The sequence below is a fragment of the Toxorhynchites rutilus genome, chromosome 2 (genome assembly GCF_029784135.1).
Source record: "Toxorhynchites rutilus septentrionalis strain SRP chromosome 2, ASM2978413v1, whole genome shotgun sequence".
Classification (NCBI taxonomy): domain Eukaryota; kingdom Metazoa; phylum Arthropoda; class Insecta; order Diptera; family Culicidae; genus Toxorhynchites; species Toxorhynchites rutilus.
In genome coordinates, this window is record NC_073745.1 from 123,772,624 (window position 1) to 123,799,703 (window position 27,080).

A 27,080-nucleotide genomic window follows, 5' to 3' on the forward strand; every position below is an offset into this window, starting at 1 on the left:
GATTGATGAACTTCGTACGAATATCGAAAGTGAAATTGCATCAGTATCGGCCGATTTGTTCTTGTGGTAATGTGGTGATTGTGGTAAAAATTCACGTAGCGGGCAAACACTGATGCTTGTATTTGAAAAAATTGGAATCGATCTGATGATTATCCGGTTGTACTGTTGTGGTTGAAAATAAAACCAATGCCATAGTTCATATCTCCTGTTTTTAAGTTTTAATCTCTGTCAATTGGCTCAGGGCGGCATAAATCGTATGAAGGGAAACAGAATTCTCAAATTATATTTCGTCAGAAAGGATGTTGTTTTCAGATAATCTAGTTACCTTGGTATTGGATTATTATTAGATTGATTCCCAATGTTCGAATAGTATGAGTCTACGCAAAACTGTTACGACTTGTTCGAAGAACCAAGTTTGTTTGTTTCGAACAACGGGCGCCTAATGTCTTTGATAAATAAATCCAGCGCTTCTTCTCACGAAATGTTCAAAGGGCAAAGTTACACTTTCCTAGTATTTTTTTCGGTTTGAATTTGAGTGATAATAAAAAAGTTCGTTCTTAATTTTCATTCGCCCTGTCTTATTTTGATCGTATCGTTGTCAATTAATTAAACTTTCAATTCTCTGCCATCGCCAGAGTACACGGGGAGAACATTGCTCATATTACTGCAGTAAAAAATATTTTTTCGGCATGCAAGACGTTTACATTTCTGTCGGAAACTTTTTACTGCACAGGAAAATTATAAAATAATCTTCCCAGTAATTTTATGTTGAAGCGATATTTATGGAGGTTGTTTTGACGTAGGATATCGTCCTTCGGGAACATATTGGGGTACAAATTGAAAATCGAAATCGAGCACATCGTGAAAATTGTCCAATTTCAAACGCTTGTTGCTCAGTAATCTCATGATGGATTGATGAAATTTTTGCGTCAATCGATTCTGGCACTCCATAACAATTTTTTATATTGAAGAAAATAATATATGTCCTGAAACTAACTATCGAACAATTGAAAAATCTCAACCTCTATCCTCACGGGAATACCCACTTCTGATTGGTCGAAACTGACGACAACGTTTTCAACGTTCGTCATTCCTCACATCAAAGTTCCCACTTCTAAACTTTTTGAATCACCTTACATTGCGATTTGCCGAGGGCATGCTCGAAAAGTTGCAAGAAAAAGAAACAAACATCTAGATTAATGAAAGAACATCCTAGTGCGAACTGAAAAGAAATGCATAAATTGTTTGAAAGTCAATTGCAGACTACTGGAGAAAAAAAATTATACTTTTTCTAAACAAATGGCATTTTAGAAAAATTGCATGTGAGAGTAAGTTTGCAAATTTTATTTGAATATAGCTGGACTTTCTACAAATTACGGAGAAATGCGATGCCTTTCGGAAAAAAACGTCCTCAGACGGTTTTTCCTGAAATTTAAATACGGGTAATTAAAAACAATCATTTGAAAAGTACAAAATCCCAGGTTACAATATTACTTTTACTTGTTAAACTGTGTTGTTATTTATGCAAAAGAATTAAATTCAACCGCCAAGCTGTGGAAAATAATTAACTTATGACTATTTCCGTTCGAAGAGGCATGCACATTGGAAATTATGGAATTAGACAATACATCATTCTAACAGTTTTAGTGACCAAATCGGGCCAATCAAAACTTGACAGTTAGGGCGTTTAAATAACGTTTGACATTTTACAGTTATTCAATTGTTCAGCTCATGAAAATGTAATATTTTATTAATTGTGATAGACGCGTAGAAATATTTCCTATCAATTGATGCAAGCATCTTTCCGATCTGTTAAGAAATATTCGAGTTATAAGCATTCGAAATACGGGTAGGGTTAGAACACAAATCGGCAGAACAAATGTATCGGAAAAAGGAAGTTCTTTCAGTTTTCATGAATTTAAACTGTTTAGAGATTAGCGAATTGTAATGTATAGAATATCAAACAAGTCTTAGAGAATTTCCGATTCGATTGGTATATAAATCATGAGAATTCGTTCACAGTGAAAATAGTTATTAACGTTAACTTTATTTCATAAAAACGTGACCAGTTTTCTAATTTGGCACCTGCCGCCTCTATTGAATAATATGTTATATAACTTGCTTTGTGAGAAACATTTGAATTTTTCTCACGGGGATTTGACAGTAAGTCGGGTCTCCTACATGGGCCTCCCCCAGGGCAGTTTCTGTTTTCAATCAGCTGCCAAAACACACCTCATTAAACTCAAGCGAATTCAGTATCTTTGTCTCTGTATTGCATTGGGATGTATGCCCTCAACGCATACCATGAGTCTCGAGGTTTTGGCAGGTGTACTCCCACTAAAAGATCGCTTCAATTTATTATCTCTTCGGTTCTTCATCCGGTGTAGGGTCATGAACCCATTGGTTATCGGAAATTTTGAGCAGCTGATCGAGTACTTCTTCGTATATTCCCAACCGTGTTTGTTTTCCTGACTACATCAATTCCTCTGTGCATTTTGATCTGTCCATGGAGCAAGATATCCATGGATATTCAGATAATCAACCATCGAGAATCGCTCCAACGATCTGAGTATGGGGGTATCAATTGTGATAATATGTACTTTACACAATAAACGAGTCCACACGATTTGGAGTGTTCAACGAATTTTTTAGCACCTCCCACAATCTTCAGAATCCTTGCTCAGTGTACATTGCTGAATTGGCAGCAATACACTGGGCGCTGGACAGCGTCGCCTCACGACCTGTTGCACACTATTACATTGTAACGGATAGTCTTAGCTCTGTCGAAGCTATCCGTTCAGTGAGGCCGGAAAGGACTCGTGCTTTATCAAGACGTTGTTATGTCATTACCTTTGTCTGGGTCCCATCACATTGCTCAATTCCGGGTAATGAGAGGACTGACTCATTAGCAAAGGTGGATGCGATTTAAGGCGACATTTATCAGCGTCAAATCGCCTTCAATGAATTTTATTTTTTAGTCCGTAAAAATACCATAGTTAACTGACAACGCAAAAGGAACGAAGATGAATTGGGCCGGTGGCTCCTCTCAATTATCCCTAAGGTTAGCCTCAAACCATGGTTCAAAAGTCTGGACTTGAGTCGGGACTTTATTCGCCCCTTCTCCCGACTCATGTCCAATCACTGTTCGTTAGTCGCGTTACTTTTTCGTTTTAATCTTGCCGACAGCAATCTCTGCGTTTGTGACCATGGTTACCACGACATCGAACACGTTGTTTGGTCGTGCGAGTTGTATCTTGTCGCCAGATCGAATTTAGAAAACTCCCTTCGGGCCGGAGGAAGGCAGCCCAATCTGCCGGTGAGAGATGTGTTGGCTCGGTTAGACCTTGATAACATGTCCCAAAAATATGTTTTCCTTAGAGCTATCGATATTCGAGTGTGATAGTTCATACATCCTTTTCCCCTTCTTTTCATCCTTCACGAGCTATCGGTTCCCTGCCTACTAACATTAGAATAAGTTAAATTGTAAATACATATTAGATGTAAGGATAGTTTTAAGAATTGAGTGTGAAGTGTCAGTGTGAATGAGAATGTGAATGTGATTGTGAGTGTGAGTGTGAACACACATCTCCTTACATCCCATCCTTTCCGAGTCGACCGCGAGTAATCGGTTTCCAATTTTATTAACCATAGAATTAAGGAAACATGTTAATATATGCTAGTAGAAATATAGTTAAGAGTATGGCTCCTTTAAACTTATTTAACTGAGCCTGTAAGAATAAACGGATTAATGAAAAAACGATGTAATTCTTCGTACATATCCAAAATCAACAGATAGCCTAACGGAATCCTACATCAACTATTCGGTCGTGTCTCGGACACAACACTCCTGTGACTTTTTTTTCTGAAATTTATATACGGGTAGTTAAAAACAATCATTTGAAAAGTACAAAATCCCAGGTTACAATGTTATTTTTACTTGTTAAACTGTGTTGTTATTTATGCAAAAGAATTAAATTCAACCGCGAAGCTGTGGGAAATACTTAGCTTATGACTATTTCAGTACAAAAAGGCATGCACATTGGAAATTATGGAATTAAACAATACATCGTTCTACCAGTTCTAGTGACCAGCGTTCTGTACAAATTTTAGATAGTTGGTGGAAACGTGTCATTTATAAATTTGCTTGTGATTTTAACGTTGGTTGGCTTAATGTACGAACTCTATTTCAACTCAAAACAAATTTTAGTTTGTAGAGGGAGTAGAGGGACTGAATAATAAAGTAGCTGCTCTAACTAATAATTTGGGAGAGTGTACTAATTAATTTGTTAAAAAAATGTACAATGGTTGAGTCGTTGAAATGGTTGAAAAATGTAGTGATTTGAACAATTCGAACAACTGATAATCTTCTGATCTTTTGTGTCACAAACGCAAAGAGATAAAATGTACAGAGGATTTATAAGAACTAATTTAAGTGATTGCAGTTTTTACATATCAATGTGGAACATACATTTGCATGCCTTGAAAAATACTAAATGTGAATATATACAAATGTAAACTGATGAACATGAAAATAATAGTAAACATATCGAAAGTTTTTATTCTAAAACTAGTACACCGTGTACCATATCTTCCGGAGGGAAAGGAAGAACATTCTAACCATTCTATAGCAGATTAAATCCATAGATATTTTGTTTGTAGTGTTAAATTTATCAACCAAGGTATTGACATGGTCAGTTAACTTAACGAAATAATGCAGCCGATTGATGTCGATTGTAGACTACACTCATTTTATTGTTTTGCACTCATCTCTTTGCTGAGTTGAGTAAGCTATTTTTTACATAAAGCACACATAAATCCTTGCATGAAATGTACTAATTACAGCTGTCCCAAAATTAAATTTATGTATCAACATTAACGTGCACTAAACTTGTTGGAATGCAGAAGCTGACAGAGGCAACAGCTCAAACATCTGCAATGAACCCAAACTCGAAAGCTGTATAAACAACCTCAAGCAAAGGTAAGTATAATGTGCACAATGACAGACGACGAAAATTATGTCGAGATCAATGACATCACAATTCGTGGGCCACATTGCTCTGCTGTTGCGAATGGATCCGTTCCCTCTAGCAAGGAGAACTAAAGTTGTTTAACACTTGGGTGGGCAGCACTCTTTAGTTTGACAAGCCAGCCCACAATGTGACGAGAAGACGTCCTCATTTTTCACTATGATGTGTTTGAATCACGAAATTTATTAAATGAAACGTTTGCCTAACAAATGGAGGAATGGTATTGCACAAATGGGTGAAGGCCTCTAGTCCTCTCTATTGCCCAGAAATAAACCCTCTGAATGATGTTGAGTTTTTGGTGGGGCGAAGCCTGAAAAAGAATCAGAAATCAGATTAAATTATTCCTCTTATTTAGCAGTCTTTCCCGAGAAACGGGCATAAGATAAATCCACTTACAGCCAGCAACGAGCAGAGGCAACACATTGATGATAAGCAGAAACAGCGACGAACATGCGAGTTAATATCATGCAATGATCCTCCTCCATCCGATAAAAATAACCGCGACAGAAACAATGATCCGATGGGGTAAATAATGTTTTTCTTACTATTCGAAATATAGCTGTAAATAAAAAATACTCAACAAAATAAACGTAAAAAAAAATAAGCATATATGAATACAACTCTTTTTCTTGACAACTGTAAGTCTCTGCTTGTTTGTGAAAACTGATAGCTCTAGATAAATAGCCGCATTCGTTAAAGCAATCCCCCATTTTTTGCGATGGTTCGTGGCTATTTTAAGCTCCCCCGCATCGAGAGAAACAGATCGGTTCGATGCAATTAGGTAATACATCATTTCTCCCGGAATAAGTTCCTGCTTCATCCATAGTGGTTCGTGTACAAATGTGTAAAGTGAGTTTTCGAAAACCGATTAAGCCCGTTCTCCCGTAATTGAGCGTAACGTGGGTGACGGAATCCAACAATTAGGGACGAATTGTTTTTGTGTGTTTTCGTGTCTCGATGATGTTATGTCAAAAAACAACATTTCATTTCAGCGAAAATACACAATAATAGTATTCATGACATCGGTGGTTGATTTGCTAGTTCGCAAATTAGCGACTTCATATGTGGATCACGTTTGATTCAATACGTTTTTCGATGAAACATGAAATTCGGTGGCGTGAAACTCGACGATAGTCAACAATTGGTGTGGATTAGTGCATAAAGCCGCCCTCACAATTTACGTTAATTATTCTGACTGTTAATTAGGAATGATTTCCATTTCCGTTGGGTGCTTCGTTGCCGGGAATTGAACCATGGTGGAAAAGAGAGATGAGGAAAAAAGAACTGGGAGATTCCTGGAGATCACATCGTTCGATGGAAGATTACGCAGTTCCACTAGAAAAACCTAATTGCAGTTTGTCGGACTTTGTTTGGAATTACCACATAATCGTAATAGCTAGGTTGAGCATGGATTTTCTGTGGATTATCATTTCGCTTTCGGCAATGCCGACTTCACAGGTGAGTAGCATCGATGATAGGGACGATATTTTTTGCGTTCGTTATGCTTGCCACAGAAAACATATTGTTCATTGGCATACAGTTTGAAGATGGAAACATGGATTCGAAAGCAAATTTAACATAATTATCATTCAGTAGTTCTTTACTGACATATCTAGGTCAATAGGTAATACGGTAATACTAGGTAATACGAAGAAAAAAAAATCTTTGTGAATATTTTTTTTTAAATTTGGCTTCATATAACTCTAATTCATAGCCTCCATCCCCTATTTGTAATCACAATTTTAGTATGTATGTATGAACAACAATCAACTAACCATCGTTTGTTGTTCAAACAAAACGAATTTATTTACGTTAATAAATAACAGATGGCACTACGCCCGCTTCATTGAAATTTCACCCACACATGCACAATCGAAAGGCAGTTTTGAAAACTCCAATAAATTTTGTACAAAGATAATTTGTTACATTGACGGACATATTTTTTTTTTTAATTTTTTGTTCATGGAAAATAACATTCTACTAATTGTGATAGACGCGTAGAAATATTTCCTATCAATTGATGCAAACATCTTTCCGATCGATTAAAAAATGTTCGAGTTATAAGCATTCGGAATCTTTCATTTTTCATACATGTTATGTGTTTAGGTTGTTACCGTTTAGAAATTAGTTCTTCAATTAATTAAGTTAGATATAGAATTAAATAAATTAGAGTATAGGAAATTTCAAATGAACTAGGATTTAAGTTAGCTATAAATATAATTACACACACATATACTCACACCGAACACATAAACCTGTTGTCGGGCGAAAACGCCATAAAAGCCGTGGATTGCGCAATAGATATTTGATAAGCGACATCCGAAAAAGGGAACGATGGGAAAAGGAAAGCACTACTGGGTCTACGATAAAAGCTCTTTATCCAAGGCACAACAAAAGCTATTAAAGTGATCCCGATTATAGAAATTCAAATAAAGCATTTGAAAACTGCAGTTCGACCTGAAAGGACGGAAGGATCAGGTATGGATTTGGATAAAGAGCAAGACCCAGTAGTAACTCTGGACTTTCAATTTTTCCCATCAGGACCCAATATTTTTGCCCTGAATTCAGATTCCCCGGAGCGAAACTATTTTGAGGAAGATTGCTGCCGTTCACGAAGCTCTGCAGAAACGAGCAACTTGAGTCACCAACCCTATAGTAACTCTTCGAGCTACGGCAAAGCTCGCGGCGCACAGGTTTCGCTCGACAACATCCGGCCGGCCACATCACACTGACATACACACAAATGTAAGTTGAATAAACTTGAGCCTCCGAGTGTCAAACTCGAGCTAACCGAGTTAAAAGAGGCAGTTGAAAGCCCACCCTCAATGGTCCCCGTGGCTTAGACCAGGGATCGAGGGCTTTTCTAGGATTAGCCCTTCTGGCTAGTCTGACATAATTAAGAGAGAGTAACAAGGTTTTTATTCCACCCCAATATACTTCAGTTAGACGTAGTCCCACGTCAATATCGTATATATCATATGATGATCCGAAAAGCTCAGAACAACGCCATTCTATGATGTCGTGAGCTGTTCCAATAATATATGGTCGACATGGACGCGATGGTAAAGAGCGAATGATGATACCAACGGCACAATCAACAAAAGCGGTGTGAGAATACATACAGAATACATTCACCTGCGAGATGCTACCATGAGCAAAGCCTACACAGCCGTTGGTATTGCTAGGCCAACACGCAATATATTGTCATGCATAATGTCATGACAATGTATTGCGCGTGTGTTCAAACAAAAAAAGAAGTCCCGTCGGATTCAATCTCACATATTGCTGGATTATTCTGTTAAATTGAATAAGCGAGAAATACTTCATACACTTATTTTTAGCTTGGTTAGTCGACAAAATACGCCTTGAGGAAATCGATAGTGTAAGTTGCTCAGAAATTCCAGATCTGTCTACTGATCAACTGATCAATGTGAATAGAGGAAGCAATATGGCTGTGTTCCAAATTTAGAATATCGATGTGAATACTCCTCGAATGAATAACAACAAAGAAATAACACGGTTCCAAATAGGCCGGTACATCAGCTCCATTGAAGTTGTTGAACGTATCGTTGGTTTCCCATTTCATGAACGGTATCCATCAGTTATTAATTTAGCCGTCCATCTTGAAAACAGCAAATGGGTATTTTCCACTATCGAGGCAGTAATTGAACGAAATGAATGTTGATTTTGTCTATTTCATTTTTCTACATTACGACTATTTTTGGCATAGGACTATGTCTTTGATTTCTGTATAGGGAGTACTCTTTTGTACTGTACTCTACAAAAAAATGTATAACGATTCATCAACAGTTTTCAAACGCATATTACTCAAAATCGTTATTGCGGCATAATGTTGTGTTATGTACCATTAGACAGGAAATTTATCCATAATTTACTCAATACAAACAAATGATTACTAAGCCAGCGGGTGTCCCACGTCAACCTTGCGGTTATATCATAGATATAACCCACTCATTTTTTTTATCGATCACATTCTATTATTTCTATATATCGGTGGAATATTCAAGCACACTTGCAGTACATTAGTTATATTTTATTCAACACTCAAATTTTCACTAGAAATAATTTGTATGGCAGAACAGCGTTTGCAACGGGTCAGCTAGTCATATCATAAAAATCATAGAAATATAAAGTTTCCTTTATAGTTATTTTTAATTTTACGTTGCGGATTGTTCGTACTGCTGTTTCATGCGAAATCAATATACTATTACATTGACATGTGTTATTGATGTTAGTTTGTCTTTAAATAAAAAAAGCTAGGTTAGGTATAAGGTGTTTAAAGTCTTGTCCAGTTAGAATCCGTACGCGTTGCACATTTTACAGCGGCACAGTCAGTGGCCGCTGCAAGAAAGTTTTTACAGCGGTTTGTTTACAAATGTTTCCTCTTCTGGTGGTAAAAGTTTCAAATTTTTTCGTGCCGTAAGTCCGGAGTTATTCCACATGGAAGACAGAAGAAGAAAATTAATCTTGCACACCCACGTTGACAATCCAACGTGGTCGGGTGCGAAGATCGCGAAACAGTTGGATATCGCTAAAACTACCGTATGTGATGTGCTCAGACGATTCCGCGAGCGGAACAGCGTGGACCGGGCGGTTCAAAAGAAGCGTCGAAGCGGAACCTACGATCGTCAGCTGAATTGGAAGGTGTTGAGAACCGTCAGAGCAAACCCTGGACTGTCCGAACATGATATCGCTCAGAAATACGGTGCCGCTCGTAGTACCGTTCGACGAATCATTCACCGAGCTGGACTTCATTCCTACAAAGCAATCAAGCAACCAAATAGGACGATGAAGCAGAGTCTAGTGACGAAAACTCGCGCTCGTAAGTTGTATTATCAGGTACTAACGAAGTACCATGGATGCCTGCTCCAGGATGACGAAACTTATGTAAAAATGGACTTCGGCCAACTTCCGGGACAAAAATTTTATCTTTCCACGGCACGAGGCGATGTCCCCGCCAAATTCAAGTTCATGTTCATGGACAAATTTGCCAAGAAGATGATGATCTGGCAGGGTATATGCACCTGTGGTGCGAAGACGCCGGTTTTCATCACTACAAAGACCATGGATTCGAAATTGTACAAGGAAGAGTGCCTGAAGGAGCGTGTGTTGCCTTTCATAAAGGCACACAATGGTCCCGTTAAGTTTTGGCCTGACTTAGCGAGTTGCCACTATAGCCGGGAGGTTCTCCAGTGGTACCGCGACAACGGGGTGGATTTTATCGAGAAGGAGTTCAACCCACCAAACTGCCCCCAATTCCGCCCAATTGAAAAATATTGGGCGATTATGAAGCGGAAGCTAAAGAAGACCGGAAAAATGGCTCGGGACGCTGCAGGGATGACCAGATTCTGGAAAAAACTGGCCACAGAGGTCGACACTGCCGCTGTGCAACGTTTGATGGGAGGAATCACCAGAAAAGTGAGAAGTTTCATCAGAAATGAAGAAAAATAATTTTAAGGACATTTTTTTGTAAAAGTGCAAGAATATATCTTTCTTTTGGTTGATCACTCTTTTTTGTATGTCATTCTATCTCCGAGATATAAATGATTTCTTCCGTACGGATTCTAACTGGACAAGACTTTACAAACAAAGTTTGACCTTCATTGATTAATTTACTCGCAAGTTTGGCCCTACAAGAAACAAGAAACGGATCGCGTTGGGCGACGCACGTGTTAACGGAATTTCCATTTGCAAAAAAGTCACAGGAGTGTTGTGTCCGAAACACGACCACATAGTTGACGTAGGATTCCGTTAGGCTATCTGTTGATTTTGGATATGCCTGAAAAGGGGCGTTTTGTTTGGTTGTTGGGTATTGTTTGTTCACTCCACCAGTGTTTACCGAGTGATGATGACAGATGGATGGCAAATAGTCGTTGTATGGTGCGTATCAGATAAAAGATACCGAAGTGGAACGAGATATGATGAAACCGCCCTGTGATCCTAGACGAGATGCCTCCTGTGTTATGTATGGATGAAATAAAAAAAACTCACCAATGTAATATGATAATTACCAATACAGAACACAATTATCAAAGAGTGGAGGCGATCTGGCGTAGTGGTAAGATTCATGCCTCTCACGCTAAAGGTCACGTGTTCGATTCTCACTCCCGACATTCATCCAAAAATGGAAGTAAAAAGTGACGTACCAGCCAAATGAGTTGAAAATCACTATAATACAGATAAAAAAAACAATTATCAATTTTTCTCATCAGTAAAAACATGTTACATTAATATAGAGCAGAGGTGGTCAAACTTTTGGCCATTACGGGCGACTAATTGTTCAAAGCTGAGGCCGCGATCTACCAACGTTGACTGTATCAAGAAGTCATCAGGAAATGAATGTAACAATAAAACATAGTTTTAACCCTCCTGTACTCACGCGCAGAATCATAACTTGTATGTCACAGACTGTACGTAATTTTGCAATTTAATATTTTAAAGTAAAGAAATATAATTAAATGAAAAAAATCCAGGATTTTTTTTCAACTTCATTTACATGACTATGACATGTCAGCCTCCTCAAAACAAAATGATTGAGTCTGTGAGACCGAGACTGTGAGAGGGTTGATTAAAGGAAAAACATAGGTCATACTAACAAACATCAAAGAGGTTATTTTTTAAAATAAAAATAATTATCGGTTACTGAATAATTGATAAGTTATACTTTATTTTCTGTAAAGTTTCATCAATCAATATCGTTGATTTTTTTAATGATATCGTCATTTATGAAGATGCAAAGCAATTATTTTCCGTTAAAATACACCAGATATTCCTCAATTACCTAGAGGTAAAAGGTTATCCATTAGCGACATGACAGTTTTGTTGCTTCCAGTAAACGAACCCATAAAATATTTTAATGATTTGTCAAAGTCGAAAAAAATATCGCAGCCGCAAGTAATGGATACATCTGAAATGACTCAAATCAGTCAATTGCACGGCGTAATCAAAAATTGGGCATCTCCAAAACTGGATTATGGCGTATTTTGCGAAAATATCTTGGGCTACACCCTCACAAGATCAAATTGACTCAAGAACTAAAGCCACTTGACCATATTAAGCGCCGAAACCATATGAAGAATGATGATTTTTATCGCAAAATCGTATTCAGTTATGAGGCTCATTTCTAGCTAAATGACCAACAATGGTCAACAAGCAAAATATGCGTTATTGATCATATGCAAACCTACATGTGCTTCAAGAAACACCATAGGCATCTTGGTTTTGATGTTTCTGTTAGGGTACACATTTCGGTAGGAACAAAACCTCCCCCTACTTTTATGTATCTGCAATGTCGATTTCCCCCAAGCAGCTTGGTTTTGATATCTCTGTTAGGGAATACATTTCGGTAGGAACAAAAGCTCCCAGTACTTTCATGTATTTGCAATGCCGGATTCCCCCAGGCAGCTTGGTTTTGATGTCTCTGTCTCTGTCTGATGTCTCTGTTATGTCTCTGTCGCATGTGTCGTCAATTTCAACCAATCAGAAGTGGGTATTTCCGTTAGGATACGGGTTGAGATTTATCAATTGTTCGATAATTAAACTCATGACATATATTATTATCTTCAATATAAAAAAATATTATGGGGTGCCGAAATCGATTGACGCCAAAAATTCACCAATCCATCATGAAATGACTGAGCAATAAGCGTTTGAAATTGGACAGTTTTCACGATGTGTTCGATTTTCGATTTTCAATTTGTACCCCAATATGTTCCCGAAAGACATAATCCTACGTCGAAACTTTTAAGGCGCAAAGAAATCGATTCATTTAGTTGGGGAGGTTTGATGGATCCATCGTATAACCCGGGCTTGCGCCGTCTGACTTATAGATAATAATGGTCAATATATACTTGATTAAAATTGATTTTCAATAACGAAAAACATAAAAAAAAACACGAATACTTAATGAATATTTTAATTTTTTCTGCTGAATAGCTGAATGGCAGCATAATTTCCAAAAATTAAAAGCGATGGTGTGATTAATGTGGTGATTCTGTATACCGCCAAAACTAATTACGAAACAGCTTGTATTACCGCAACAGCGCCGCCACAAGCGCAAAACTTTTGCTTTCGTGTGCAACTCGTATGGATCAATAATTCAGACGCACCATTTTTCCTAACTGTATTTAGTTAAGCAAGTCATGTCGTATGCTATGGATTTTTTTTTGCATTTAATTTGTGTGTGTGATAAAGTTAGAAGGAATTACGGCAACGCGACTGTGACAGTGAAGTGAAACATAATGAGTCCACAATTTTAAAGCGATCTAATAGAAGCGAAAAGCGAGGAAAATCTACTTTGCATATTTTAAGTGTGAATGGAATAAATGGAAGGAAAATAACCACCCTAAACACAAACAGATTGCGTAGAATTTCGGTGGTAGAGAAGAAAACTATCAATTCTAAAATACCACGACGGAGTAGTGCTAACAGTGCTCAGATGCTAAAATAATCTGTTCCACCATAAATCAAATGAGCTGCGGAAGATGCAGCGGTAAATTAGGATCAATTAGCAAACCATTCTAAGGTAGTTATTAATATTTTGAGCCTTACAATAAACACTTGTAATTTGTCAAAAATAATTACTAAATTTATGGTTTTTAGAAATATTTACATCTGCATGCATTGTAATCAGTTGTAAAAACATTTATTATATTCTGTTCGGGACACAGTCTAAACGTGGTCTTTGAGTGCATCAATGCTTTTTCCTACCGACAAACATTGATGTCCACGTATTTTACTGTGGATTTTCGAGAAAAATTACTATATTGATGACGAGTGAACCGGAGATATTTGTTCAGCTCATTTTACAGAAGAATTATTGCAGGAAAAGGGTTCTGTATCATTATGAATTAACTGCTTTAGGTTCCTCTAAAGGCATTGTTGCCATATGAGAAATTTTATACTAACGACAGGTTTCCAAATTATTCTGGAAAACACCGAACAAGGCGGTGTACGAAAGCGAAATTAAGCTCCCACATTTGTATAATAACGATTGGAACAATATAGCCACATGCAAGCCTAAGATCATATCGGCGGAGTAATTTTTCACCGCTGAAAGAAATAAAGATGCATAATAATGAGTCTAAAGGCCGGTCTAATGTTAAAATCTCACACACCCAGGCGAAAGGAATCAGGCAGTCTAAACTAATTAGTAACTTTTTTTGTTGATGTGTAATGGGTCACGATAAAACTTGCACGGGCTGGAAAGTAGTCTGAAAAACTCGTAGACAATTTTTTTCTTCTTTTGCTGCTCTCACTGTTTCTCTTGTTCATTATCCCAGTTTGTTGAATATTAAATGCAATAAATTGACAAATGATGAACGCAGCAGCAGCTGAATCTGATTAAAAACTACGAGCCAAACAGTTTAGGCGGTTGATGTACTTTGAAATCTTTCATAACAAATTATGATATTTGATATTTATAGTTTTTGGCTCTCTCTATGGGCAAAAAATAATACACTTATAAAAAAGTCATTTGACTGATCAGCAGTCGAACCCAATATTTTTTCTCATCAGTTGTGAAATAACCAACAAGTTTCCGCTTTATTTTCTACCATCATCATTCATACGAACGTTTGTGTTCAGAAAGCTGACCAAATCCTAGTCTTATATCGGACTTATATTCCGCTGCCGACTTGCTTGACTGTATGACTTCAATCAGCTTAAAAAAAATACAATTCTTCGAACATGTTCAAATTATTGTGATCCCTGGGATGAATTCTTCAGTCACTATAAATGCAATTTTTATTTAGTATTTTTAGTTATAGTATACATACACGATGTCAAAAGTAACGTTCGAGAACCACATTTCTCTATAATTTCAAATGAGAGTTTGGCAAAGCCTTCATAAAAATCTGTCTAGCGTGTTTGCTGCGGTGGTGTGGGTGTATACAATAAAAAATATTATTTAGTTTATCATTTCGGATGTCACATGGCGTTTCGCGGTCGTCTGTGCTTCAAAATGGAGCAACTAAGAAGTTTAATTCATTGAGGCTCTAACTGTACCACTATGGCGTACCAGCAGCTGTTGTGCAATCTAGTCAGAAAATGTGACCTTTCCACTCTATTTTCTTCAGGTCATTTGTTCACAGTGTTGGGGTGTTGAAAAGTTTATTCTTATGATTGTTTTTAGCTGTAAATAAACTGAAAGTTTTCTAATAAAACTGAAAAACAAACATAAATGTGAGTTTCTTTCTCCCTGTCGGAATGTGATCCGTTTCGGTGTTTTCTTGATTCGCCTCCCAAAGGGGGTGAAATTAAGACGAACGCCCGAGCTGCATATGAAACTATGTTGAATTTCCGCACAAATAGATCTCACGGCGAAGTGTGAAATGCGTTCTCCAAAAGGGACCGATAAAAGCTATAATCAATTGTTACTGATATGTGATTATTGTTTTTTTTTATTAGCACTATATGATTCAATTGCCCAAAAAGTGATTGACGATTTGTTCAATAAAATACAATTTTTTGTACATAGAATGATCGCAAAAATGTGGTTAAAGTTTAAACTCTCAAGTTTTGGAATATTTTGCGAACAAATTTTTATCGTGGTGTGTGTAGATATAGTGGACAAACAATCGATTTCTCTTTGCAAATCCAATTAGTTACATCAACCAGCTTTCATCTGATTCCCATAACATTTTTGTAGGACTTTTCAATACAGATATATTTTTGTATGAATGAAAAATTTCTCTTTCGTCTTTGATGATTAATTGTTCAATAAATAATGATCGCACCGCAAATTGAAAGGAGGGGAATGATTTCAGAAGTGGATAATTGAGACGCAAATATGCTTTTTTCGCACTGAAATGCATATAAACCATCGAAAAAACTGAATGGACGATAACTTCGTCAAATATGCTTTTTTCATACACCACACAAATAAAAATCGCACAAAAAAACCTCACAAGAACAGAAAATCGCACAAAAAAAATTCGCACAAAATACGCACAAAAACAGGTTTCACTGTATTTTTCAAATGAGGGACTTTTTCGAGAACTTCATCAATCATATTTCATTTTTTCAGTGCAACTTGTACCCTGAAGCCTCTCAAATCAACACTCTTGTTGCTTTCTGGACATAGAATTGCGGAATTGTTGCTATTTTTGCCGTGTCTCTCTTTGGGTTTCGTTTAGAAAGATACACCACTTTCGAATGAGCTTTAGAATAGTCCTCTGTCTCTGCTTTTCACCATATTTGGGTTTTCTATCAATGGTCAAACATTCATAAAATCGTTTTTTTTTTTGTTAGAATTTTAGGTTTTATTATTATGATTTCACATTATGTAATAATTTTGTAATATGCTTACATCTAGTTATAATCTGTCATAAGCACATCTACTTCTGAGCAATTCCAAATAAATCGTCTTAAAAATTCAGATTTTAAAAACATGTATTTTTGATTCGAATGAAAGGTCGTATTCCGTTTGTGTTGGAGGAACTATGAGTTTTTCACAGCAATTGGGATTTTTTTGACTCAAGTGTAACTTTTGAAAAGAGCGTTTCGATATTAGTAAGAGAAATCTCTGATAATTCATATCTCAAATACTATGAGTCGTACTGAAATAGTGTCTTAGGAAAAGTTATAGAATATTAATGTTAAAATGTAAAATGTAAAAAAAATATACACTGAGTACTCATCTTGTTATTTACAAAACTTTATTTATAGTGAAACTTTCCTAGTTCAAATTAAATAGGATTTTAAAAAGGAATTTGACAGAATAGGCACCTAAATGTAACTATAGGATATGTATTTGTTCGTTTGTTTATTTGTTAGATATAACATGAATCTTGCAATATCTAAAATATGTATTTCAATTTTTTTAAATATCAAATTGAAGTCATGTAGAAAATCTATAAAATGAGTCCAGGATGGTAAAACTATTTTTGACGAACTTTGTGGAACATCGAATTTTTAGGAATTTTTGAAACTTCGAATTTTTGTTGTGTTAACAATCATTTTTAGGCACAAATTATGAATCCTGATGTAATTTAAAATAAAAAAAGCTCTTTATCAATCTCCTTCTAAATGCAACCATTCTCGAGATATTTGAAAACATATTTCTAATTTGTTGTCTTTTTAAATTTTTAGTATGTTTGTCGTGTTATACCGTCATGTTCATGAAATTTTAAGAATTTGCTTATAATTTTCAACAACTTTTCCAAATACATCATTATGGTAAAATACATACAACATAACATGGGTAACTATATTATATGGTTTTTTATGACTTATTTTATTTTAACTCATTAACATATATTATTATGAGTACAGTGGAGTAAAAATCGTGATTTTTGTTATCCTAGTTGAAGATTCACCAGGAATTGTTTAAAATGATATTGCAGCGAAATATAAAAAAAATATATTCAAGTTGGGTGTCAAAGAACGAATTGTAGAGCGTTAGAGAGCTTGTAACCTGATCCCCAGATTCCTTTAATGACACACTGGAAGAGTGAGTCAAGTGCCATAGGAAAACCACATCGCACTCACACAACAGAACAACAGAACATACCACACCTAGGCTGGGGCTAACCGGGAACTGGTCTACGGTCTTCTGGTTTGGTCGATTTCGGATTTTTTGGAATCGGTATGACAACGGATTTCTTCCAACTATGTGGGCATTCACCTCGAATCATCGACTCATTTACTATATATAGTAGATTCTCTTTGATTAAATCAAATGCATCTACTAATACCGTTTTATTGATATCGTCAACACCCGCACAGTTTCTTAAATCCATCACAACCTTCCTCAGTGTTTCCATACTGATGGTTCTAAAGCATCTCCATTGTGAAGACAAACTAGGAAAAGCAAGATTTAGTCGATTTGTAGGAGGCACAATACCATTGTGGATTTCCTCCACACTTGATGTGAAAAATTTGTTAAATTTTTCAGCTGTTATGAAATTACTTTCTGTATTACCGTCAAATTCAAAATATCTTTACTTCCGCATGGATTACACAAATCTTTTAATTTTTTCCACAGCTTCTTTGGATCATGTTGAACTGCCATTATTTCACTTTGAATTAATTTATTTTTGGAATTCTTTAGTTCACGTACATAAATATTTCTCCATACTTTGTACATGTCCCAATATTCAATGCTGTTTGTACGTTTAGCTATTATTAGGTAATGATCCCGTTTTCTTCTGATGGAAGCTAGCGTAGTGGTATACCAGGCTTTGTCTCCGCTCTGTCTTTGTGCTGGAATGCCCGATCCTCTAGGGGTCAATATCTTTTTCATTGAAGAGCAAAGTGCTTCCTCAAGATTTTTTGCAACATCATGAAGAGAGGAGTGTTCTCTAATCGGCATTATTTTGTTCTGTAAAACAGATTCCAATTTGCGTTTCGAATAATTGTTCCAGCACTTATATAACTTGTCCTTTATTTCGATAAACTCAACATCAGAGAAGTTATAGATCATACCAATTGTTTCATGATCCGAGATTTTGCTGTCATGAAGAATCTCGATAACACCATTGTCAAAATTAGTAAAAACTAAATCAATAGTCGTCGAAGTTGTCCTTGTTATTCTGGTGTGATCATTAATTCTCTGTTTGAATACAGCGGCTTGTGTGATTGCTTTCAATTCATGAGATTTCTTACGTTCGGCCCAATCAATATTAAAATCACCAGTAATGATTATTCTCTTTTGTTCATGAATTTGAATGTGTTGCAGCCACAAATCTTCCAGAAATTCTAAAAAGTCCTTATCGCTACTACTAGGCGAATGGTATATGCCAGCGTATATCCCAGCCATTTTGCATCCTCTGACTTCTACAGCTAGAAACCAATTGTCCCCGTATGTATCATTATAGATTTCTTTAAATTTCATAAGGTTCGAAATGTACATAGATACACCTCCAGTATGTACAGATCTCGACAAGCAATTTACCATTGAATACCCAGCTACATTGAATCCATTTAGATCGGTTGACACCGTCAACCAATATTAGTATTTTCGGTTTTTTGTTGGATACCAAGATTTCAATTTCGTCGAAATGTGTACGTAATCCTGCCACATTCAGGTAAAGTATATCATATCTTTGATATGCTCCTTTCTTGGATGGCTAGATGGGGAAATCCACCTGCCCCTTTTTCCTTTCGTAGTTGCGAAGGAACATGATGGTGTTAAAAGACAAACATATGAAACGAAACAGAAATCGTTGTCAATCATTGCGAGAAAAAAGATATGATAAAACAGGAAGTGGGTTATATCTATGGTATAACCGCAAGGGTGACGTAGGACTATCGTTGATTTAGAGATCATTTGTATGAAGTTGAATCTGAATTCATTCTGAATGAATGAATATTTGGAGAACTTCGAAAACGAGAGCGTTACGTTGGAGGCACAAGGTTTTATGCATCCAATATTGGATACGGAAATATCTTACTGATGGGGAAGAATAATCTTCAGAAGCTATCCTGTTGATTGCGATTGATTGAAAAATCACAAAACCTAATGTATTTGGTCACAGTGTTACATGGATAGAAAACATTAAAATAAACTCTTTCATATGAAGGTAATTTTAAATTCCCAGAGGAACTGGCAGATTATTTTCAGTAACGATTAGATATTTCCACATTTTCCTCGATACTGGAAGCCCACCAGTGGTTAATGCTAACTCGATAACCATCTGTCAATAGCACTTGACATTTTATCTTTCGAATGAAGTGTTTATCATACCATTTCGTTCAGTTGTTTTGGAGCTATTAACACTCAAAATCTCGGCCTCCGGCGTAACGCTTTCGTTTTCGAAACTTTGATTTTACACCCCGGTATAGAAATGAAAGACGTAGTCCTACGTCAAAAAAAACTGTTCCTGTAATACAATGCACCGTGCCGAAGGCCAAAATAAATAACTTTTCCATCCACCATAACCTCTGTTTCACCAAATACCAAACCTAAAACTAATCCTACAGGAAAAGAGATTTGACTCCAAACGACGAACTAATTTCCGGGACTAAAGTTAAACCGTTCAACCGCATATGCGTCGGAATGACTGTTTCAGTGAACGAATGTGAGTTTGATAAATGAAATAAGAAACATAGAAAGAAAACAGTAGCCCTCCCTAAAACTACTCGCTTGACGAAAACAGCTAATATAACGAGCAAACGAGGGAATAAATAAAAGTCAGTGTGAGGTTTATATGAGCATCCGTCTTCAATCGACGAAAGAAAAGTTATTGCTAATCTACTTATCGAAAGAAGTTTTGTGAATCGGATGTTCAGATGGCCACACACAAAAAGGTGATGAAAGTTTCCGCGCATCAATCTGACGCTTGGCTATCATTGTTGGCGAAATAACATAAGGAGAATATACATATGAAATCATCTGAATTTGTTGTTTTTCAATGTGTGTGTGTGTGTTATTCAATAGATACATTATAAGAAGTAATCTCGTGATGCGACTAATAATTACACCGTCGGTTTCAAAAGAAAGGGCAAAACTAATGATAATATCTTTCACTTGATTTGCCCTCCTTTCAAGCATATTGGGAATAAGAGTATAATTTACTTTTGAACTACACGTGGATACGCAAATCAAAAAAAAAAAAGTTATCTGTGCGAAGAGTCACGGACGAAAATTCGGCGTAGGACTTTTAAGAAATTTAAAATTATTATTAAAATTAAAATGAGTTTTCAGAACCGTTCAGTAATATGTAAATTAAACTTATTCATTACTGCAAATGCTGGCTCTAGAAAAACAGTTTATTATAAGAACTGAACATCGAACGGTTACAGCCCGTTGGATTGGTCGGAGTTGTAGTGGTAGATATAACCATTTATTATTAATACTTTCTATTTTCAACAGTAAACTGTTGAAAAAAAACAGATAGATATTTCGCCAGTTGATGCACATTTCATCAGTTGATGCAGATTATATATATCTTATCCTCCCTTGTAAAGTTTGTGTGGATTCTGTTGTGGTCTGATCCTAACGGGTGCTGCTTATTTATAGAGAAGAGAAAAAGCAATGAGCAAGGGGATTTGTAGTTGGCTAAATAGAACCACTTGTACTTCTTGATAAGATATTGCGAACTGGTAAGTGTACCCTTTTGAACCCCTCAATTGGGAGCCAGTTCAGTCTTGTCATTGCTAAATTTTCGAGATTACAAACATACTCAATACAATACAATTTTCCTAATAAAATATCTATCAATGTTTATTCCTCTAAACCGGGCTCTCGTCGAAACTTTGTAAATAATGAGTGCTTGCTATCGGCGAATGTAGAATAATGCTTAATATGCATCGACTTACCTTATTTGTCACGTAAAAATATTCATTTTTAAAAGTCGCAAATTGTATGTAAAAATATGTTTCTAACCCGACAATGCTGTACATTCTGTCAAATATTAGGCTGTCAAAAAAGTCCTGCGGTATTTCCGCGAGGTGTCGTTGTAAGCGCGTAGTTCTAGTTGTATTCATTGTATCGAGTCATACTATAGCTTCCCGCTCTAAGTTATTTTCGAGTGGTCATCGGTCCGATGTCGACCGAGAGCCATAAAGTGCAACAAAAGTGCCGGAATCTATCCCTGCTTTGCCCCCCGCAAGCAGTACTACCCACAGTTTCAGCTATAAATGCTCGCGCTAACGTGTACTGAGCGAAACGGCATCACTGAGAGATTGTCCTTTTTCTTTCTCTATGAACAGTCATTCAAAACACAACAGAGAATGGATCGAGACTCAAAATGTGTAAGTATTGCAGTTCTAAATTATATTTATATGATATAGATTTTATTTCCGTTCCAGTTATTCAACAATGGATTCACCACAAACGATTATGCAGCAAAAAAAACGCAGCAGTCGCGCATCTATCTCAGGTACAACAGCATCAAATAACAGATTCCTCCACCGACGGAACACATTCTGACGCCGGGTTTCCTAAACGAGAATATTATGAATTTACGGATAATATAACGGAAAAGGCACAAAAATGACAGTAGTTAAGGAGGAAGATATTCGACTAAAACAAATCCGGGAAATCATATGCGAAATGGTGTTATGACTAGCTCACAATACCGTACGAAAAAAGTGATGTGAACACCGAGATTCGTCGAAACAGTTTATTTCGTTCAATGGAGAAAAATATGATTTATTTAGGTAAGGAAAATATAATTTGTCAGATAGACTTCAATTTAACGTATGCGATTCTTTCTTTTAGATATCGAGAAATCCTGGATTGAATTGTGCAGGTAATGTTTTGGGAATCCACTGAAAGCTATTGAAATTGAACTGAATGTGCAGGAAGATTACACTGTATCTATATTACCATATGGACTAACAACTACTTTCGGATTTTGTATATGAGAACGTTTTCTTCTCAACGGTAAAGAATGCGGATATAGATATTCGTACCTAATTTTGAATCAGTAATTGATCGTTTTTGAATCACTGGTCGGGTAATGATAACGGCTTTTCTTGTGGTAGTAACAAAGTTAATGGAATATTATTTCTTACAGTGATTATCATCCGTCACCCCATTCGCATAATAACAGGATACAGAGGATATACATAATAATCTTCATGATAATGTCACTCGCTGTGTAAATATCATGGTAAGTTCCAAAATCAATCGAAGCCATTCAACCAATATAAAATCATTTCTGTAAAAGGAATAGGTGTTATTTGTATAGATCATTGTATATTCCCAGTGCGTATAACCCATGCCGAATAGCACAATATTACCATTTTTCAACGTTGGTTTTAATTTTTTTTCATGCAATATAATCCATGGTATCTAAATTTCCTAATAATATTCAATATTTTTTTACAGATACCGAGCTCCAAGTGATGATTCATCACTGACTGATGTTCATCAATACCCTATTGAATCAACGAAATAGCAGCCGGATGATGAGAGGGTATTCACTCTGCAGGAATAAGTTCAATCATTCGCTCAAGCACTTCACTTCGAAATGATAACAGGAAGATTCTCTGGCAAGGCGGTCGACTGTTTTCTGTACGTAGTGCATAAAAGAACACATATCGGTACTGAAGTAGTTCGATCAGTGCAGGTTGAGTGATTTTTTTGAATCAGGGATATCAGTGATCGACGTGATATTGCATCATGTGATATTCCTTAGAACCGGTTGCCGAGATTGTGGCTTTACGGTCGTGAGCAATCATAAAATATCATGTAATCAGAAAGTTGTAGTATGCAGTATGTAGTACGTATATAACAAAATGCGATCTGTTTATGTCGTTGTATACTGAATAAAATAATAAATTTCCATCGACGGTGTTTTTATTTTTTTTTTATTTCAATTTTCATAAGAAAAAATATCGCCATAATAAGGGTCGAGTAGTTTTTCAATCGGTCGACGCGGTGCCAGATTGGCACAGGTTTGGCTTGTAATTGGTTGTCAAATACAAAGAGTAGGTCGACAAAATCATTGCAAAATGGCACGATATCGGTACCGTTGTCGACACCATTTGTTAGGACCAACTTGGCATAACAAAGTAGACTGGGTTGTTGGAAAGGTATTTATAAGGCGCTATAATATAGTCCTTGACAGTGTTTTGTTTGGTTAAGTCGTTCGTGAGTTATAGTGTCACAAATATGGAGCAAAATAAAGAGGAAATCCGACATATTTTACAGTACTACTATGACAAAGGCAAAAATGCATCTCAAGCTACCAATAAAATTTGTGCAGTTTATGAACCCGATACAGTTTCCATTTCCACCGCATAACGATGGTTTCAACGTTTTCGTTCTGGTGTAGAGGTCGTCGAAGATGCGCCACGCTCCGGAAGGCCTGTCGTCGAAAATTGCGACAAAATCGCTGAATAAGCCTAGAAAGACCGACATAGTAGCAGCCGTAGCATCGGCCAAGAGCTGGGGATAAGTCATTAAACCGTTATTAACCATTTGAAGAAGCTTGGATTCACAAAGAAGCTCGATGTATGGGTGCCACAAACGTTGACGCAAAAAAACATCTTTGACCGTATCGACGCATGTGAATCGCTGCTGAATCGCAACAAAATCGACCCGTTTCTGAAGCGGATGGTGACTGGCGATGAAAAGTGGGTCACTTACGACAACGTGAAGCGCAAACGGTCGTGGTCGAAGCCCGCTGAAGCGGCTCAGACGGTGGCCAAGCCCTCATTAACGGCCAGGAAGGTTCTGCTGTGTGTTTGGTGGGATTGTCAAGGAATAATCTATTATGAGCTGCTTCCCTATGGCCAAACGCTCAATTCGGACCTGTACTGCCAACAACTGGACCGATTGAAGATAGCACTCATGAAGAAGAGGCCATCTTTGATAAACAGAGGCCGCATTGTCTTCCATCAGGACAACGCCAGGCCACACACTTCTTTGGTGACGCGCCAGAAGCTCCGGGAGCTCGGATGGGAGGTTCTTTTGCATCCGCCGTATAGTTCGGACCTTGCACCAAGTGACTACCACCTGTTTTTGTCCATGGCGAACGAGCTAGGTAGTCAGAAGTTAGCCACAAAAGAGGCCTGTGAAAATTGGCTATCCGAGTTTTTTGTCAATAAGGACGCGAGCTTCTATAACAGGGGTAATCTCGTTGGGAACAGTTGGCATCTCGTTGGGAACAAGTCATCGAACAAAACGGCGCATATTTGACTTAAAACAGATGATTGTAACTAATTTTATGAACAAATGAAAATTCAAAAAAAATACCGCAGGACTTTTTTGACAGCCTAATATAACGGCCTTCTAGATAATCACCAGATGATAAAGGTTCTGGAATATAAAATTTGCATATTTCTAATATTCTTTGTCTCTGTATTCTTGGTAAACTAAGAATTAATGCCTTTTTTTTAGATGGGGCATAAAAAAATTATATAAAAGGATTTCTAGGAACTTCCTTTTCTTTTTCATGTTTTCTTGTCGATATTGTTCATTATAAAAAAAATATTCCCTGAAACTGTAACTGTTTAAAATTACCATAAGCCACCGATTACTTTATAGTTTACTGTTAACAATTCTTTCACAAGTGTGTATATGTGTGACCATTATATTTAGCGAATAACTATGCGATATTTTGCTTTTGAATGTATGAATCTAACGACTAATATCGACGAATAGTTAATACAGTGATTCAAATCCGTAATCGTACTCCACCATGCATATCTCTTCTCCCTTCTTTTGAAAGTCGAAAACAAGCTTTCGGAACATTACATTTAGATAAATTCATAGTTGCATATGAGAGTTAAAGGGTTTGCTATCTGTTTCCAGAATAATGGTTCTTATATCTATAAAAATGACGAATGTATGAAAAATTGACTCAAACTCATGATCGTACGCTAACTACGCTACGCTAACTATCGTACGTAACTTCCTCAGTTTTTTACTGGGATTGATGTCAGAAGATTGTGGAGGAATATAACAATAACATTTGAGTAATTGTAATGTAACCATGTGCGGACTTTATATGTTTTTAGCTCTGGGTCATTGTCTTGGCAAAACTTGAATTCTCGATTCCATCACATTTTGTTGACACTTTGCTTCATATTCCCCTTCAGGATGTTCAAGTAAACGTTCCGATCCATTACACCATCGATAAAAACCAAATTGAGCAAATAAAATGTTTGTAATGTTTCTAGGAAGGGCAACTTGAATGCCCGAGCACAGAGGGACAAACAGTATCTCAGCAAAAAAAAATCAGTAACTCCAATTTAATTATTCCAAATAGCATGAACACATCAATGTCTTACTGGTAAGATGTTTTTTACGAATATGGGTCCTAATTTGATATGTTTGACTCCAATAGTTATCGTTTCTTATGAAGGAAGCCAACGCTAAATTAAACGTAAAAAATCTGAAAGCAATATTTAAAAATGGTGGTGGTGGAGGGATGGTATGAGGGTGCATGTATGAGCAATTTGGTTTTCATCGATGGTGTATTGGATCAGAATGTTTACTTGAGCATCCTGAAAGAAAATATAAAGCAAAGTGTCTAACAAAATGTGATGGAATCGAGGATACTAATTTTGCCAAGACAGTAACCCAGAGCTCAAGACATAGAAAGTTCGTACATGGTTACATTACAATCATTCAAAAAATATTGATATTCCTCCATAATCTTCCGACATCAATCCCATTAAAAAACTGAGGAAGTTATCTGTGTAAGAAATTTAGAAACCATGAAATTTCTTAAAATAACGTTTTTAAAAACCACTTGATGAAACAACTGATTAATATTCCTTTCGAATACACCAAAAAACTCGTAGATAAGGCCAAAGACAGCTAAAGATAGTTGCAATGAACAAGGGATACCATACTAATGATTGAATTCGGAAATTGGTCAACGCCTTCGAAATCGAGTAGAGATTTCAACCAGCGTACGATTATGAGTTTGAGTCAATTTTCATACATTAGCACATACATTCGCCATTTTCAAAGATATAAAAGCCATTATTCTGAAAACAGATAGCGAACCTTTTAACTCTCATATGACCCTATAACTTTATCTAAATAGAATGTTCCGAAAGCTTGTTTTCGACTTTCAAAAGAAGGGAAAAGAGATCTGCATGGTGGAGTACGATTACGGATTTGAGTCTCTGTATATGGATCCGTTCAATCCAGTTACAAAAGGGATTGAAATCAATGAAAAATAGTCCGGTAATGATCTTATGCATTATATTCAATATAAATTCCACGCCACTAACATTCCATTCAACAATATTCTAGAATATGAAAAAAGGCACTTGTCCAAAAAAGTTACTCCTATACCCGCGTCGGTGTGTCAGACCGAAAGTGTTAAAAAAGTGGCACACGTCCCCTTTGTACCAACACATGTGATACGCTAAACGATGACGAACGACAAATAACCAAGCTAGAGAGAATCGCAAAGTCGTAGTGTGAAATTTTCTGAGAAATGAACGAATCATTGATTTCTCGGTCTGACAGACCAATGCCGAGTATAGGAGTGTTAAACAAGAAAGGATCGAAATTAGTAGTTTACTCGTCAGACAAACAATAGACCATTTTCTGGTTGTAATGACTTCTATAGTTCGCATGACACATTCTTCAATTTACTGTAATTTGCCAATCACATTTTT

The 27,080-nt window shown here is 36.6% G+C and overlaps 1 protein-coding gene and 1 long non-coding RNA gene across 2 annotated transcripts in view; one reads left to right on the forward strand and one right to left on the reverse strand.

The window, feature by feature from the left end:
* The window catches only part of LOC129765068 (neuropeptide CCHamide-1 receptor-like), a 143,518-nt gene that overhangs the window by 115,173 nt on the left and 1,265 nt on the right, over nt 1-27,080 (reverse strand). The gene's annotated exons all lie outside the window — the stretch shown is intronic.
* LOC129765069 (uncharacterized) lies at nt 22,404-23,281 on the forward strand. The gene is made up of 3 exons (XR_008741348.1): nt 22,404-22,450; nt 22,511-22,606; nt 22,825-23,281. It is a non-coding gene; the product is annotated as an uncharacterized LOC129765069 (long non-coding RNA).